At 44.3% G+C, this 18105-nt stretch overlaps 1 protein-coding gene across 7 annotated transcripts in view; it reads left to right on the top strand.

Annotated features, from left to right (window-relative positions):
- Positions 1 to 18105, top strand: part of OSBPL10 (oxysterol binding protein like 10) — a 376742-nt gene that overhangs the window by 156174 nt on the left and 202463 nt on the right. The window contains exon 1 of one of the 7 annotated variants that reach the window (XM_067753593.1): positions 13311 to 13380. The exons of the other annotated variants lie outside the window; for them this stretch is intronic. The gene's annotated coding sequence lies outside the window, so the exon portion shown is untranslated. Of the gene's footprint in view, positions 1 to 13310; positions 13381 to 18105 lie in introns of those variants that run through there. 7 annotated transcript variants of the gene reach the window in all.

Here is an 18105-nt window from a genome sequence, read left to right as displayed (position 1 = left end):
CACAACTAGAGAAGAGAAAACCCGCACACCACAACTACAGAGAAGCCCGCATGCCACAACGGAGAGGCTGTGTGCTGCAATGACGGATCCCATGTGCCTCAATGATGATCCCGCGTGCTGCAACTAAGACCCAGCGCAGCCAAAAAATATATATAAATTAAAAAAATAATAAATAAAACTTAAAAAAACAATAAATAAAAAAATATGACACAGGACTTCCCTGGTGGTCCAGTGGTTAACAGTCTGCTTTCCAATGTAGGGGATGCAGGTTTGATCCCTGGTGGGGGAACTAAGAGAGCCTGCAGGCTCTGGAGCCTATGTGCCACAACTAGAGAGCCTGTGCGCTGCAGCTACTGAGCCCACACACTCTGGAGCCTACGCGCCACAACTAGAAAAGCCTGCATGCTGCAATGAAGAGCCCGTGCACCTCAACGAAGACCCAGCGCAGCCAAAAATAAATAAATAAAAATAAAAACAAACAAAATATGACACAAATGAACCTATCTATGAAACAGACTCACAGACATAGAGAACAGATTTGTCGTTGCCAAGAGGGAGGGGGTTGGGAGAGGGTTGGATTGGAAGTTTGGGATTAGAAGATGCAAACTAGTATATGTAGGGTGGATAAACAACAAGGTCCTACTGTATAGCATAGGGAACTATATTCGATATCCTGTGATAAACCATAATAGAAAAGATTTTGAAAAAGAATTTAAAAATATTTATTAAACAGAAGAGTTAAAATTAAGCTGGAAACGGAGAGATAGGTGGCCATTTTTAGGGAAGGGCCAGGTGGTTGAATCAACCCAATTGGGTTCTTCAGCAGGAACAGGAAAACCGACTGATCTTGGTTTAGCTAATTGGAAAGAGGAAGGGAGATTAACAGGTGCCTGAGAAGTAATTAATCACAGATTTGTAAAGCTTTTATGTTGGGGCAGTGGGGGGAGGGAAGGTGATTGTGAAAGTGTCCACTTCAGTCTTTTGAGAGTATTGAGTGGAACAAACATTTACATTTTTATTGTGCTGATTAACATCCGTGGTGAGTGGTGAACTCTGGGAAATGATCATTTTAGGGGATGGTGGTAAAAAAAATTGACTGTGAGTCAATTTAGAGGGAGGTTGGTTTCTTTTCTTTTTTTTTTTTAATTAATTTATTTATTTTTGGCTGTGTTGGGTCTTTGTTGCTGTGCGCGGGCTTTCTCTAGTTGCGGCGAGCGGGAACTGCTCTTCGTTGTGGTGCCCAGCTTCTCATTGCAGTGGCTTCTCTTGTTGCGGAGCACGGGCTCTAGGCGCGTGGACTGCAGTAGTTGTGGCTTGTGGGCTCTAGACCACAGCCTCAGTGGTTGTGGTGCACGGGCTCAGTTGCTCCGCGGCACATGGGATCCTCCCCGATCAGGACTCGAACCCGTGTCTCCTGCATCGGCAGGCGGATTCTCAACCACTGCGCCACCAGGGAAGCCCCGGGAGGTTGGTTTCTCAAGAAAGTGTAGGATATCTCACTTCTGCCCTGCTCACAAGAACAGAGGCATCATAATGTCTGTAGGAGACCTCTTGTCACACTTGACCCCTCTGATTTTAGAGGCAGGGGGCTGGCCACTCACTCTAAAACCTGCCAGATGCATCCAGCCAGGAAGAAAAACCAAGAAGGAACATTTTATGGTTACTCTAAAATTGAGGAAATATGTTTTTGCATGTTGACTAACTTTGAAACGTTCTAGAATGTAGGCCCTCTGAGTAGAACTGAGTGTCTATCAATGTGTGTTTTAGACTTTTTGGTAGAATTTGAACCATGGCATTGAGAGTAAATAAATACTTACTGTGCATTAATTATTGACTTACTAGAGACAGTGCTGGATCCTTGGTAAGGAGATTTTTTTCCAACTTAATAAGATGTAACTGACAGACATGTAATGTTGTATAAGTTTCAGGTGTAAGATGTGATGATTTGATACACTTATATATTGCAAAATAATTGCCACAATAAGGTTAGTCAACACATCGATCACTTCACATAGTTACTGTGTGTGTGTGTTTGTGTGTGAACAGTTAAGATTTGCTCTCAGCAACTTTCAAGTATGTGATACAGTATTGTTAACTGTAGTCACCATGCTGTACATTAGATCCTCAGAACTTATTCATCTCATAACTGGAAGTTTGTACTTGAGGTATAAACTTGTACTTGTAGGATTTGACCAGCATTCCACATTCTTCCACACCCTAGCCCTTGGCGACCACCAATCTACTCTCTGTTTCTATGAGTTTGGCTTTTTTCGTTTCCATGTATAAATGAGATCGTGTAGATTTGTCTTTGTCTGATTTACTTCACTTAGCATAATGCCCTAAAGGTCCCTCTGTGCTGAGGGGATGCTGCATGGTGGTTCGTCGCCAGAGCATTTGAGGACAGGAGTTGGGAGAGGAGAGGGTGTGGTTGGAATGACTGCAGAGCAGGGCAAGTCTTATTCATGATAATTTTTACCCTGTTCTCATTCAACAACAATTTATTAAATGCTGTGTTCAAAACACTGTGTTGGGTGCAGGTGCGCATACAGTAGAAAACACAACAGACACTTCCCTGAATACAGGAAGTGTAGATTCTAGTGCAGTGCTGTCCAATAGAATCTTCTGCAATGACGGAAATGACCCATAGGTATGCTGTTCAGTACGGTAGCCCGTAACCATGCTGTGGGTATTGAGGAACTTTAAATTTTATTTAATTTTAATCAATTTGAGTTTAAATAGCCACATGTGAGTAGTGGCCACTTAGATAGCATAATGGGTCACGTAGATTCTAGTAATCTTCCTATTTCAACTGCCTCATTCTAGGAAACCAGAAAAATTTAGTTTTTGTCTTTTCTTTTGTTGATGTGCTGTATCACATTGATTGATTTGTGTACGTTCAACCATCCTTCTGAACTTGGGATGAATCCAACTTGGTCGTGGTATATGGTCTTTTTTATGTGTTGTTGGATTCGGTTTGCTAATATTTTGTTGAGAATTTTTGCATCTCTATTCATCAAAGATATTGGCCTGTAATTTTCTTTTTTGATGGTGTCTTTGTCTGGTTTCGGTATAGAAAAATTTGATACTAAGGACTAGAGTCCCAGGCTCAAATAATCCCACATATGGGGAAATAAGAATCCCATCTTGGATATATTATTGCTATGAAATTTCCCAGAGCAAGTTCCATGGAACACTAGTCCCATGAGCTATATTGCCCTCCCCCAAAAAACTTACTATGGTTTGTAAGTTTGGAAAACACTGCCTGCTGGATCCCCTTGTAGGGCTGCACAACAAACACAAGCATATTTATAGACTCTGATAAGTCATACAGTAGAGAAACTGATGCTTGGTTCAGTTTCGCTTTAGCTGAGTTTTTCAAACTTAGCTGACAATAGCACCTTTTTATTCACTGACACCTAGCAACACATAGAACAAGTTGGCGACTGAGCTTGGTTTAGGACTGGCTTAAAAACAAAAGGAAGAAATGGCTGTAGTTTTGTCATAGACTGAATATGTCCCCTTTCCTCCCTCCCCCAATTCATATGTTGAAGCCTAATCCCAATGTGATGGTATTAAAAGGTGGAGCCTTTGATAGGGTAATTAGGTCATGAGGGTAGAGCCCTCCCGAATGGGATTAGTGCTCTTGTATAGAGACCTCAGACAGCTCCCTCGCCCCTTCTACCTTGGTAGGACTCAGCAGAAAGCTGTCTGTGAACCAGGATGTGGGGTCTCACCTTGAATCTGCTGCACCTTGACTTTGGACTCCCAGCCTCCAGAACTGTGAGAGATAAATGTCTGTTGTTTGTAAGCCACCCAGTCTGTGGTATTCTCTTATAGAAGCCTGAATGGAATAAGAGAAGTCTCTGCTTCATTCTTAATTTTCCGAGTATATGAGAATCTTTCCATTCCCCTAGATTTTGGTGGGTAGAAATGTGACAGGGTCTGGGGCATAGAACTGCATGGTACACATTTGGGTGCTGAATGATTGCTTCTTGTCTAGAACAACTAAACTCTTCAGAGTTTTATGTATATAAATGTTGTCTAGTCAGTTTTGTAAGTTTTCTAAGCTAGGTTGTGGTCTAAGATAGCCTGAATTTATACATGCACAGAGAGATTGAACTGTTTGATTTTGCTTTTCTATTTATTTGTTTTTATAAAATACTCAGGCGGCCATTTCCACCTTCTGACTTGGTTTACAAAGGCCTGTATGAACTCCATGGCTGTTGTTTAAGTCCCCTGATCTACTTGGTTGTAAATTAGAAGCACATAGTCTAGGATATATTAACCCATATGGTATTAGCAAAATTCTGGTTGGATTGAAGTGTACATCAGTTGTCACTCACTATTTTTAATTTACTTAAAATTTTTTTTAAAATTGGGATATAGTTGTTTTACAATGTTGTGTTAGTTTCTACTGTACAGCGAAGTGGAGTTCCCTGTGCTCTACAGCAGGTTCTCATTAGTTAACTATTTTATACATATTAGTTAATATGTCAATCCCAATCTCCCAATTCATCCCACCCCCACTTTCCCCCCTTGGTGTCCATACATTTGTTCTCTACGTCTGTGTCTCTATTTCTGCCTTGCAAACAGGTTCATCTGTACCATTTTCTAGATTCCATATGTATGCGTTAATATACGATATTTGTTTTTCTCTTTCTGACTTACTTCACTCTGTATGACAATCTCTAGGTCCATCCACGTCCTGCAAATGACCCAGTTTCATTCCTTTTTTTTTTTTTTTTAGTTTCATTCCTTTTTATGGCTGAGTAATATTCCGTTGTTTATATGTACCACATCTTCTTTATCCATTTGTCTGTCGATGGACACTTGGGTTGCTTCCATGTCTTGGCTGTTGTACATAGTGCTGCAAATGAACGTTGGGGTGCGTGTATCTTTAGAATTAGAGTTTCCTCCGGATGTGTGCCCAGGAGTGGGATGGCTGGATCATATGGTAACTCTATTTTTAGTTTTTTAAGGAATCTCAGTAGTGTTCTCCATAGTGGCTGCACCAATTTACATTTGTCTATGGATACTTTTGTGCTCCATTAGCAGAGTTGAGTAGTTAAGGCAGAGACTCTGTGGCCCACTGAGCTTAAAATATTTACTTTTGGGACCTTTCCAGAAAAAGTTTGCAACTCCTGTTCTAGGGCCTCTGCCATTGGCCCGGAGTGTCAGCTGTGAGTGTCCTTACAGATCTGAAGGCTGAAGCAGGTGGGGCATTAGCCGAGTTCCCGGTGGGTGTTGCATTTAATATGAACCCTGCTTTGGTGTCCTGAAAGGCTGTACCATTGTGATGCAAAGAATCAAAGTAATAGCCCAAGTGTGGCAGACCTTGAAATAATCTTTGATTAAGGAGAACATTTTATTCTGGTCTGTGTTTGAAATAAGGATGTGCTGGCTTACAGAATGATTGGAATGAAGGAAATAGGGGCCCTTTGATTTATGAAGTGGATTAAATTGAAGTGGAAGGTAAAAGAAGCATGCTATAAATATTGGTAAGGCTTGGGAGACTTAGGGATGCAGTTGAAGGAAGGGACATTTTGCAGTGGAAGACCGAGCGGTGTTTCAACAGTACTGATCCAGCTCACATTCTATTTGCCAAGAACAGGGCTTCCCTGGTGGCGCAGTGGTTGAGAGTCCGCCTGCCGATGCAGGGGACGCGGGTTCGTGCCCTGGTCCGGGAAGATCCCACGTGCCGCAGAGCGGCTGGGCCCGTGAGCCATGACCGCTGAGCCTGCGCGTCCGGAGCCTGTGCTCTGCAACGGGAGAGGCCCCAGCAGTGAGAGGCCCGCGTACCGCAAAAAAAAAGAAAAAAGAAAAAAGAACAGCGGAGTGGGGGGCGTCTCTGGAGTCCTGGCCTCTGAATTCTGCAACTGCCTTGTCCCTTCCTGGAGCACGTGTCCCTGTATTGAGAGACCAGGGAGTTATGATGCTATTGGTTGTCCTCCCCTCTCCAGGGCAGCGGCCTCTTGGTTTTCTTGGACTTTGCTTTTCAGTGCCTCCAACTTCTCAGACTTTTTTTTTTTAAAGGATGTTAGGTGGTTGGTTTCGAAGCTGCTACTCAGAGTGGCAGCCATTCAGGGAGATGGATATGAGGTTCACAGATGGCAGAGTTGCCCAGCATGTGGAGAATGGCCCGGGAAGAAGAGCTGATGTGGACGCTGAGGGTCTGTGGAATCACAAGCGCCCGTTTGACCGGAAATTGCTGGGTACCACAGTGGCTCTGCTGAGTCAGTGAGTCACTGTAGGAATGTCATTTGCATTTTTTCGCTAATGAAATGACTTGCTGAGAGGAGGTGATTTGGTGAGCAGTCCCTCTCCCCTCTCCTTTTTTATTTTTAACCTTGAGCTGCACCAGCCATAGCTTTTCATTAGCCACAAGAGTCATCGAGTTAATGGAATCTTTTATTTTCCATTATCTTGTTCTCTTTCCCAGGACTAATCTCCAGGTGCCTCAGAAACAGCCTCAGAAAACAATGCACAAGACCAGAAACCAAGTCAGGAGGGTGTTATGGCTGAACGCCGACATATTTCCCTTGGTAGAGAACGCTGGTTAGAAACCAGAGGTCTTGGTGATGAGCGGATGTATGCCTTTAGTATAAAGGAGAGTGACTGTAGAAACAAAGCTTTGAGGCCAGGCCCTGCCACCTGAGGAGGCCACTTGAGCCCTCAGGTTACTTTCCTCATCAGCCTCTAGGGAGGGCTCCCGTAGCTCAGTCTATAAAAACGAAAATTAACATTATTAAGAATCCTGATGCTATTGTTGGAGGATGGAAGGAATGAAAAGTGCCCTCTGAACTGGGAAGGTATTTTGAGATGGAAAGATGAGGCAGGCAGCTCCATGTTGTTAATGGACCAGTTTATCACAGGATAAGTTACAGGGTGGGATCTGGATCAGGACAGCAACCTGGAAGCATTCGCAGCTGCACTCCACACCTCCGAGGGGACACTGGGACAGTTTTATAGTTAACCTAGGGTATGGGGGTGGGTGCTCGGAAACAGGACGTGCCTTCCTAAGTCAAGTTTATGAATGGGTAACTGGTTTCGTGGGTGCCTGGAATGTCAGCGAAGGTCTTCATCATTGTTTGGGGACTAGCAGAGCATGGAGGCCACCTGGTCCTAATGATTATTAAACAATGTCTATTAACTATTAACTACAAAGGCTCTGACAACAGAGAGGCGATTTACCGCGCAGTACGGTCCTGGGTAGGGTCAGCGGGAGAGCAGGAGGAGCCGCACGGGCCAAGATGGCGTCAGTTGTGCCAACAGGCATACGGCTGTGTGGTAAGGTTTTATTCTTTTTTTTTTTTTTTAAAGAAGATGTTGGGGGTATGAGTTTATTAATTAATTTTGGCTGTGTTGGGTCTTTGTTTCTGTGTGAGGGCTTTCTCTAGTTGTGGCAAGCGGGGGCCACTCTTCATCACGGTGCACGGGCCTCTCGCTATCGCGGCCTCTCTTGTTGTGGAGCACAGGCTCCAGACGCGCAGGCTCAGTAGTTGTGGCTCACAGGCCCAGTTGCTCCGCGGCATGTGGGATCCTCCCAGACCAGGGCGCAAACCTGTGTCCCCTGCATTAGCAGGCAGATTCTCAACCACTGCGCCACCAGGGAAGTCCAGGTTTTATTCTTTCAAGAGACCTCGTTCTAATCTAAGTGAGACTTCTCTCCAGTGAGCTACAGTCAGTGTTATTGGATGGCTGTTGACCAGGCCCCTCTCTCTGATGGATGCTGTTGGAGAAGTGATTTCAAGGTTTCTTGTTGGTTACAGATCACCAGTTAAGGGAGAGCCAAGCTGCGTGCAGTGCCTGAGGGGAGCTGCCCATCTTCTCTTCCACCTCTTTGCCCCAAAGTGCCCCCATCACCTATCGGAGATCAATATCCTCCAGTACTTGAAACACATCCTAGCCAATGGGAATGGACTATTCGATCAGGGAATTGATGGCCACAATCCAGAGAATCACACAGGCTGTGTAGAGGCAAGCAAACATCTTAAAATAATAGAAACCAAAGTCAATGCCTGTCCCTTCCTTAACCTCATCCTCACCCATGAACCACAGTCAATACAACTAGGCCATTTACAGTGGAAACGCCCTGTGCCCACGCCCAAGGTTGGCCATCCTGCCTCTGAGTCAGCGGATAGATGAACAAGTTATCAGGCTGCAGGTGGAGGAGAATGGGGTGACTGTTTTAGCTGTGCTGGAAAATTCTGTGTTACTTATCTGTACACGTTACATGTTATCTGCTGGCGTAAATCTCTGCCTGGACTATTGCAGTTAGCTCTTAACAGACCTCCCCGCTTCTCCAGCCACCCACTTGAGCATCGTTCTGGAGTGATCCTCTAGCGTCAGAGCCCTCCAGAAGCCTCCCCTCGTATCTGGAGTAAAATCTGAGGCCCTTACCGCAGTCTGCAAGGCCCTGCGTGATCTGGCTCCTGGCTCTCTCGCAAGTCAGCTCCCATCACTTGCCCGCTCACTCATCTGCTCCTGTTACACTGGCCTTTCTCCTGCTCTTTTCCAGCACGCCCAGCCTGCTCCCACCTCTGAAATTGTACGTATTGCCAGGAACACAGTATTTCCTTCAGCCGGTGCACCTCACCTTCCTTCTGGTCTCGGCTCGAATCCTCCGCGTATAGACAGGCCTTCCCTGACCTGGTGACCTTAGAATGCTCCAAATGGCAGCCTTTTTTCACTTTCTGACACTGTATTTTATTTTTTTCTAAAGCGCTCACGGACACTTAACATATTTGCTTAAAATTTCTGTCCTCCCACTAGAGCTCCATGAGGCAGGAATTATCTGTTTTGTTTACTGCTCTTTCCCCAGCATCTAGAAGAATGCCTGGTAGTAAATGTAAACCTAAGTTTAGGAAACCTTATCATTTAATGAAAGAAACCATGGACCAGAAGTTCAAACAGCCGGTCCTTTTACGAAGTAGCTGAGAGATAACAGGAAAGTCACTTAAATTTACCAGCCTTAGGTTTCATTTGCATAAAATGGAGTGAAGAATATCTCTGCATTTTATAAGATGATGAAATAAGGACTCAGATGAGTGTTGGGTGTGCTGGGTGCTGGTTGGGTTCGGGGCCACAGGACGCTTGCACTGCAGATGCTCGGGAACCATTGGCTCCATGTTGCTTTTACTCCTAGTCACAGACCCTTGAGTGTGTCTGGGGTGTGACCTATGACCTAATGGAGACCTTTCAATAAATTATGACATCAGTAATTCAGAGGCAGGCTGTGTAGTTTCCCTGATTCTCCAGAGGGCTGGGGAAATGTTCAGCTTCCCAGAGCCATCAAAGTTCTCTCGACGTAAAATCTTCTACAGAAGTGGGTTTGGCAGGTACGCTGTCTTCAGTGACCTGAATGACGATTCTTCAAAATCAAGTTTAACTTCAGGGAGTTCTCTGTTAGCCATGGATGACCTAACACCATCATTGTCACCATCAGGTGCAGCCTCTCTTATCCCTGAAAGTCGAATGCAATCTGCTCGTGGTCAGCTGCGTGGAGCCAACCTGGTTCTCTTTTCTTCCTGTTCAGAGAGGAGTGGCCAGTGGGGGAGGGGACTGGGGACTCAGGGTGGTCCCCAGATGGAGGAACTAGGTCCTGAATGGTTGGGGATTGATTATTCTGCTGACTGGCTGGTCTTTAATCAGGGATAAGTACACTGGGTAAGATGCAGAGTCAATGACTTGAGATTTCACAAAAGCAAAGTTTCCTATCCTGGTGTGGAGTCTCAGGCGTATTCATAGAGTACTAAAAATGTTCTTGGTGATGGAGAATAGTTTTGGTTTTAGAGAGCTTTCTATTCTGATTGTGATGGTGGTGATAATAGGTAAATGAGGACAATAAATGATAATGAAGGGACACGTTTTTGTTTACTGACCTTCACCTTGGTCCATCAGGGAACTTGTATTTGCCTCCTTCACATGGGAGGTACCGTGCCCAGCCCAGAGGGATTCTTAATCAAGTGACATGGCCCCAAAGGAGTTTCCAGCTTAGGTGGCAGAGATAGTCGTGTAACTGATGATGGTGATGATGATGATAATAATAACAGTAATAATGATAATAGGAAGCCAAGTGATTTCCCACCTTTTCAGCTCCAACAGTCGACTGCAGGAGGGTTGATGAAAGAGAGATGAATTCTGGCTGGGAGTGGTAGGAGCAGGCAGGTCATATATATTTTACGAAAAACAATTTAAGAGATGGTTGGGGGAGGGTATGAGAAACTTGAAGAATCAACTGAAAGGAGATTAGCTTTTTGTGAAGTGGACTGTTTTGTTTGCTGTTGCTCTGCAAGCTGAAGTGGCAAGTAACTGACCAGGCAAACGAAATAGTTGTCATGCTGCCCGTCCTTGATATTTACGTCTTTGAGTGCACTGTCTGCAGTGCGTTCTTGAAATACCACACAGCTTAGTGGGGAGCCCCCAAACTCATGTTGCCTCCACAGGAGAGGAGATTAATAAGGTCGAACAGTGGCCACTGGTGCTCAAAATTCAGGCTGGACTGTCCCTGTCTGTGGAGAACACACATCTCTTCATTCCTCTCTTTCTCCTGTTTCCCACTCTTTGAGGGATGGGAAGAGTCAGAATGGCGAATCAGGTGACAGTTTCTTGGCAAGAAATGCTGAACTGTCTTGCTAAGAAGGGTTAGATGTTTGTTCTGGAGATGGTGTAGTGGGCATTTCAAATCAGATTTGGAAAATACCGTTGATGTTTGGGATTCAGTTGATATTTACCTATCTTCATCCTCCTAAATCTCATTATTGAGATGAACAGCCATTAGGCTCTTGGACGCGGTGCTCTTTGTGGAATGCCACTCGCTCTGACATGTTGACAGGTTTGTTGTCGTCATGTGACTTGGGGAGTAGGGAGTCACAACTGGTGTGTATCCAGTACAAGACCACAGACACATGCCCCTGAAAAAAATAAGACCAGGATTCCTTTCTGCATATTGTTTCTTTATTGGTAGAATAGAAGTAATATCTATGTCACAGAGCTGTTAGCTCAGCAACTAGAATATAGTAAATTCCATAACCTGCTGTCCCCAACAACAAAAATAATAAAATAAAAGCTCTTTCCTTAATTGTAAAATGAAAAAAAAAAAAAAAGACCAGGATTTTTTTAAGGGTAATTGCTAAGTATCTCCTCAATATGTTATTTGAGAAATATTTGCGTATATATATTGTTTATATATGTGGAGTATATATATTGCTAGCAGTGTGCCGGACACTGTTCTAAGCATTTTACAAATAATAACTTATTTAATTCTCAAAAAAGTCCTTTGAGGTAGATACTTTCCTTACCTGATTTCTTTGTTGTGTGTTCATTTGTTTCGTGGCCACTAGAGACATGTTGGTAGTTGCGTCTAGAAAAATTCTTTCGAGAAAACCCTCAAAACTGGGAATTCTATCCACTCGCTGACACCTCCTCTTCCCCAGAAAATTGGGGAGGTTCCATGTTTCCTTGAGCTCAGTGGCAAAACACCAGCGGTTTCCCCAGGCGCAGATCTTGACAAGGTCAGACCAGGTTGGAAATGATTTTGACTCGGGCTCCCTGAGAGAGTCTGTGGCGGCGAGTGGGCATGTGTGGACACTTGGGCCTCTGTGTCCCCGCTCAGGATTCTGTGTCCGCAGAGAGCGTGCTGTGTCCACAACTCCCAGGAGGACCCGGCGACCTCAGGGTGGCTTTGTTTTGGCCCCGGTGTTGTGGTCGCGGTGGATCGTGTTGCATGGAGGCCTCAGAGCATATGTTGGAGGAACAGTTGAGACTTTAATCTTGTTTTGGGCAGCATTTTTGGTACGTTGGACCCTTTCAGGTTAGTTTAATGACGTGCCAGGTAGAGCTAGCCAGCATGCGGATTTCCCTTTGGGAATGTGTGTGTTTTTCCAGGGCCCTTGGTGGCAACCTGAGCTGAGCTGATCTGATCTGCCCATCTGTCATCTTGGCTTATTCTTGCATTAGTGCCTGGGACTTGTTGCCAGGCCTGCCCTGTCCTTCCTTCCCAGCCCTGAGATCCATAGGCGGGGGAGCTACGATGCTCCTGCTGAGTGTTCGGTTTCCTGGAGGACCAGGGAGAGAGTGAGCAAGCCAGCTGCCCACGGCGGCCGCAAGAGGCAAGACGCTGATCTCTCTGGGGTGAAGCCCATCAGCCCTGGTGAGAATTCTTTGGACGGTCCTGTTTGGATTTTCCCCTTTCATCTCCTCTCCTCCCCGTCTCTTCGGTGTTAGCTGCCTGCAGAATCCATAGAGGAGAAATTGCCACTGGGCAGCCGAGTTCACTGGTTTGAGCAGACCTCCCGCCTCTGACTTGCAGTCTGAATAGTCGACATTTTCTGACCAGGGCGTTCTCCCACCGCACAGCTCTGCTTAGAAGATGCTTGAAGGCCGAGGCGCCTTGTCCTGAGGGGGGACATTTAGTGTGCTCACAGCTTTCTGAGACAGGCAGGATGGTGCAGGGGTTAGGGGCAGATTGCCTGGGCTCACGTTGTCTCTACTGCCTATGGGCTGTGTGACTCTGGTAAAAGAGAGCCCCTCTCTGTTTCTTCATGGTTAGAAAGGGGTAGTGATGATACCTACCTCAGAGGGTTAGGCCAATCTGAGCAAGTACTGTCTTTTCCACCTTCCCTCCTCTCCTCCATAGAAGGACCATAAAATAAAGGCAGGGATTTTTTTGTTGTTGCTAACCTTTAGATCCTTCTTGTTTATTTTTTATTTACTTATTTTTTAATTGAAGTAGAGTTGATTTACAATATTGTGTTAGTTGCAGGTGTATAGCACAGTGATTCAGTTATACATACATATATATATATATATACATATATATATTCTTTTTCATATTCTTTTCCCTTATAGGCTGTTATAAAGTATTGAGTCTAGTTCCTTGTGCTATATAGTATAGGTCCTTGTTGTTTATCTATTTTACATCTAGTAGTGTGTGTGTGTTAATCCCAAACTCCTAATTTATCTCTCCCCCCTTTCCCCTTTGGTAACCGTAAGTTTGTTTTCTATGTCTGTGGGTCTATTTCTGTTTTGTAAATAGATTCATTTGCATCTTTTATTTTTAGATTCCACCTATAAGCAATATCATATGATATTTGTCTTTGTCTGTCTGACTTACTTCATTTAGTATGATCATCTCTAGGTCCATCCATGTTGCTGCAAATGGCATTATTTCATTCTTTTCTTATGGCTGAGTAATATTCCATTGTACATGCATGCTTTTTTGCATAAGCTTTGCAGGGTTGGTTTGGGGGTTCCACAGATTTCAGAGACCCATGCTCCTTCTTACTTTCTGCTTCATCATCCCTAGGGTGTGGCTGTGTCCTCAAAGTCCAAAAGGAGTGTTGGAATTCCAGCCATCACATCTACCTTCCAAAAAAGCAGGTAGAGGAGGGGAAGGGATCTAATTCATCACTGTTCTTCATGAGCTCGAACTTAGTCAGATGACCACATCTAGCTGAAAGGAAGGCAGGGAAATGTATTCTGGCATCATGTATTGGCCCACATAAAAATTGGAGTTCTCTTGATTTGAGAGAGACAATAGATATTTGGTAGGTGGGGTAGGTAGTCCGCTGTCCCCACTATACTTGGTTTCAGACCACAAGTTAATCCTAGCTAGAGCTGAGGTTGCAGCCCCTGGTTTCAACCCAGAGATCCATCTTTCCACTGTTTCTAGTAAAAATGGAACATGAGTATTGGGAAACAGCTGGTGGACTCAGTACATGTTTGGAAGAAAAGAGAAGTTCTTTTCTCTTGGGCTTGCACACCAACAGGAACTGATTTGCTTCACAATAAACTTAGGGTCATGGAAATCCATGAATCTTTTTTTTTTTTTTTTTTTTTTTTTGTGATACGTGGACCTCTCACTGCTGTGGCCTCTCCCGTTGTGGAGCACAGGCTCTGGACGCGCAGGTTCAGCGGCCATGGCTCACGGGCCTAACCGCTCCGCGGCATGTGGGATCTTCCCGGACCGGGGCACGAACCCGTGTCCCCTGCGTCGGCAGGCGTACTCTCAACCACTGCGCCACCAGGGAAGCCCCATGAATCTTTAAATATACAAATAGATCATGTATGGTCACAAAGAAGACATGTTTCAGTTCCTATCTTACTGACATTTTGTTAGCATTTGACACAGATGATTACTCCTGCCTTCGTGAACGTTCTCTTTCTGGGGTTCTGGTTTTCCTCCTACCTCTCTGTCTTGTTCTGTCCGCCTCTTTTCCTGCTTAATGTTGTAGTTCCTCACGTCTTGATCCTGGGCCCCCTCATCCCTGCCCCCCTTCTCCTCCCTGTATTCTCTTTCTGTGCAATCTCACCTATGGCTTTGGCTTCCATGGCTACTTATTTTTAGATGATTTCATCTTTATATTTCCAGCTCAGACCTTCTCTGGGTTCCAAATCCATTCATCCAATTGCTAGTCAACACCTTTTGGAAGTTTTAAAGGCGTGTGAAGTGCAACAGTCCCCAACCGGAATTCCCAGTTCATTATCAGGTCTTGACAATTGTACCCCTGCAGTGATTCTGTCACCTCCACCCTGGTCTAGGCTATTGCCAGGATTGTTGACGTTTTTTAAAAACACCTTTATTAAGGTATAATTTACACACCATAAAATAGACCCGTTGTAAGTATACAGTTCAGTAATTTTTAGTTAATTTATATAGTTGTGCAATTATCACCACAATCCAGTTTGAGAACATTCCTATCAGCAAAAATAATTTCCTCTAGCCAGTGTGTAGTTAACTACTGTTCCCATCCTCAGCCCCAGACAGCCACTCATCTGCATTTTGTCTCTATAAATTTCCCTTTTCTGGACGCTTCATATAAATGAAATCATATAATATATAATCATTTTGCATCTGGTTTCTTTCATGTAGCATCATATTTCTGAGGTTCACCCATGTAGCATGTATTAGTACTGTGTTCTTTTTATTGCTAAATAGTATTCCATTGTATGGATGTAACATAGTTTGTTTAACCATTCACCAGTTCATGGACATTTTGTCTTGAGAAGTGAGACTCAGCACAGCTATAGTCACACGTTTATTTTTGTAAATATTTTATTGTCTGTTGGCACCATTTTTCCAAGCCCCCATCAGATCAGGGACCTTGTTGCCCCCCCCCATATATTTTTAGCATTTAGCATATAGTGCCTAGCAAGGTTGGTACTCAGTTAAAATTTTTTTTTTTTTAAGAAATGTGGGAATTCTTGGAAATAAAACTTAGTTTTGGAACCAAAACTAAATTCTTTAAAAATAGCTGGGCTTATGTAGATTCTCTTTTGTTTAACCATAGAATGAGTAAATGTATCCACAATGCTTTACCCATATCACAGAACATGGTACAGCTGACCACACTGAGAACCTTGCCAAATAATATTGCCATGGCACCTCCAAAAAAGAGCAAACACTGGCTTGTGTTTTAAGTTCTGTCTTGTTGGCTTTGTAGGCAATTAACTAAACTGCTGTTGCTGATAGAATGCAATATGAGCATTGGATCCGACTCACTGTCTGCATTCAGAAATGTGATGTGGACTTTTGGAAGTTCTGGTTTTATAACCAGACAGACCTTGAGGCACAGCGATGGTGGAATGGTTCCGAAGAGAATGAGCCAGCTTTGTGCTTTTGCAGGTGTGGGCATCGAGGCTCAGGGTGGATAAGTACCGTGGCCAAGTTCACAAAAGTGAGAATTCAGTGGCTCTCAAAGTGTGGTCCTACCTGCAGCATCAGCATCAAATGGGAACTTGCTGGAGTTCTCTGGCTCCACCCAGACCTCCTGAATCTGGGGGAGGGGCACAGGAACTTGTGTCTTAACAAGGTTCCAGGTGATTCTGATGCAGCAGATGTTTGAAAACCACAGGTCTAGTCAGGCCTTTTGCTGCCAGATCACACCTCTTTCCTATATGCCGTGTAACCGTAGGGAAAAATAAAGGACGCTCTGATCCAGGGACAGTGGGGCTTAGGGCCTGACTCAGTTGGATATTTGGGGCAGAATAGCTGAGCCTAGGGGCCTGCTTCTGCTCCTCACTGCTTCCCTGGTCTCCACAGGCCAGCTTCCCATCTCTCTTCATTTTGATGGGTACCAGGCCTGGGCTTCCCACTCGTCTTTGTCCCGGGGCTTTAGCCAGTATCAGAATCCTTTTCACTGTGACTTGATGTATATGTTGAAGCTCTTAGTGATAGGCAGAGACTTGATTCAAGACTCGGTCCATCTCAAGGATTCCCAGGTAAGTTCCATGTGTTGTTGATGGCAAGAATGAAAATGAATTGTGAGCGTTAAGATGGGTCTCGATATTTTACAGTTTAGTTAAAGTAGTAGTTGAAGTTCTTACCTAATGTCCTTGGAAACCTAAGAGTTAATAGGAGTTCAGAAGGTGACGGGGCAATATTCTGAGAGCCTGTACTAACTTGTGTTAGAAAGCTCTCAGTTCTTGCTCCTGGTATTAAATCACCTGGTCTTTAAAAGCAGATGGTGTGTCATGATAGATCAAATCCAAGCGCAGTACATCAGATCTTGTGTTAAGAGTTCACTGTGAGTTATGCTGGTCCTTTGTCAGGTGAGGCGGTTCCCAAGGCAGCAGCCACTCGGGCTGGTGGCCCTTAATCTTCAGGTGCTTCATGTGGGCTGGTCCTGGGGCTGCTCTGCGCAGGTGGGCGCCTGCGTGATGCTAGTTGATGATCCGATTATACAGGAACTCCAGGCCTGGTGACTTCGTAACTTTTCTTTAAATCTTTCTCAAAAATACTTCCAATGTAACAGAGCCAAGATACCTACTGCCTGAGCTGTGGTGATTTAGGAGCAGGGCTTTGGCTCTTTCAGACCAAGACAAAATGAGGTCAGCTCACGCTTAAATAATATGTTCTGCTTGGTTGCATGGGCCCATAGTGCTGAGATGTTTGTTGAATGAATGCCTAGGGGTAAAAGCTTGAACGACCAGAAAAAAAACAGTGTGTGAGTAACACTCTAAGGTTTTATCCTGACTCGATTTTGTACTGGTTTTTCTACTTGGATGATCTAGGCAAACTTTGAAATTCAGTTTCCTGATTTCCTGATCTCAGCCACAAATAATCTGATTCTTTTTTTTTTTTTTTTTTTGCTGTACGCGGGCCTCTCACTGTTGCGGCCTCTCCCGTTGCGGAGCACAGGCTCCGGACGCGCAGGCCCAGCGGCCATGGCTCACGGGCCCAGCCACTCCGCGGCATGTGGGATCTTCCCGGACCGGGGCACGAACCCGTGTCCCCTGCATCGGCAGGCGGACTCTCAACCACTGCGCCACCAGGGAAGCCTCTGATTTTTTAAGTATGGGCTGGGAGTCAGGAATCCACATTTTTAATAAGCTTCCAGGCTGATTCAGAAGCAGGAGGAAGTAACCCAAACTGTAAAAAAACCATTCTTTTTAGAAGGCAAGACACTTCAGTATTCTTTTTTAAAACTCTGCTTTATTGGTTGTCTTTTAATTTTATTTATGGATTATTTTTAGCTGGAGATTTTTTTTTTTTTGCGGTACGCAAGCCCCTCACTGTTGTGGCCTCTCCCGTTACGGAGCACAGGCTCCGGACGCGTAGGCTCAGCGGCCATGGCTCACGGGCGCAGCCGTTCTGCGGCATGTGGGACCCTCCTGGACCGGGGCACGAACCCGTGTCCCCTGCATAGGCAGGCAGACTCTCAACCACTGCGCCACTAGGGAAGCCCTAGCTGGAGATTTTTTTAAATTTAGGAATATGTGTCAATACTTTTCTTTATGGTTTTGCAATCTCTTGTTATGGAGCCCTCCCCACCCTAACTGTTTAAAAATATCCACCCATATTTTCTCCTAATACTAATATATAATATGACATAATTATATGTGAATATATTATTAAAACTAATACTATTAGTTTATTATTTTTAAGTATTTAACATGTCAGATGTTATTTTGCTATGAGGTGCAAACATTGTGCCCTATAAAATTTCTACTTTTAGATGTTTGATGTTTTTTTAGACAACATTTTGGAAAATGTTCCATGCACATCTAAAAAGAAGTTATATTTTTCATTGGAGTATGTAATTATTTGTAACATTTGAAATAAAACTTGGGAATATATTGTTTTGAATCTATATATCCCCGTTT

Source organism: Pseudorca crassidens, chromosome 10 (genome assembly GCF_039906515.1).
Source record: "Pseudorca crassidens isolate mPseCra1 chromosome 10, mPseCra1.hap1, whole genome shotgun sequence".
NCBI lineage: Eukaryota > Metazoa > Chordata > Mammalia > Artiodactyla > Delphinidae > Pseudorca > Pseudorca crassidens.
This window is presented reverse-complemented; position numbering and strand designations above follow the sequence as displayed.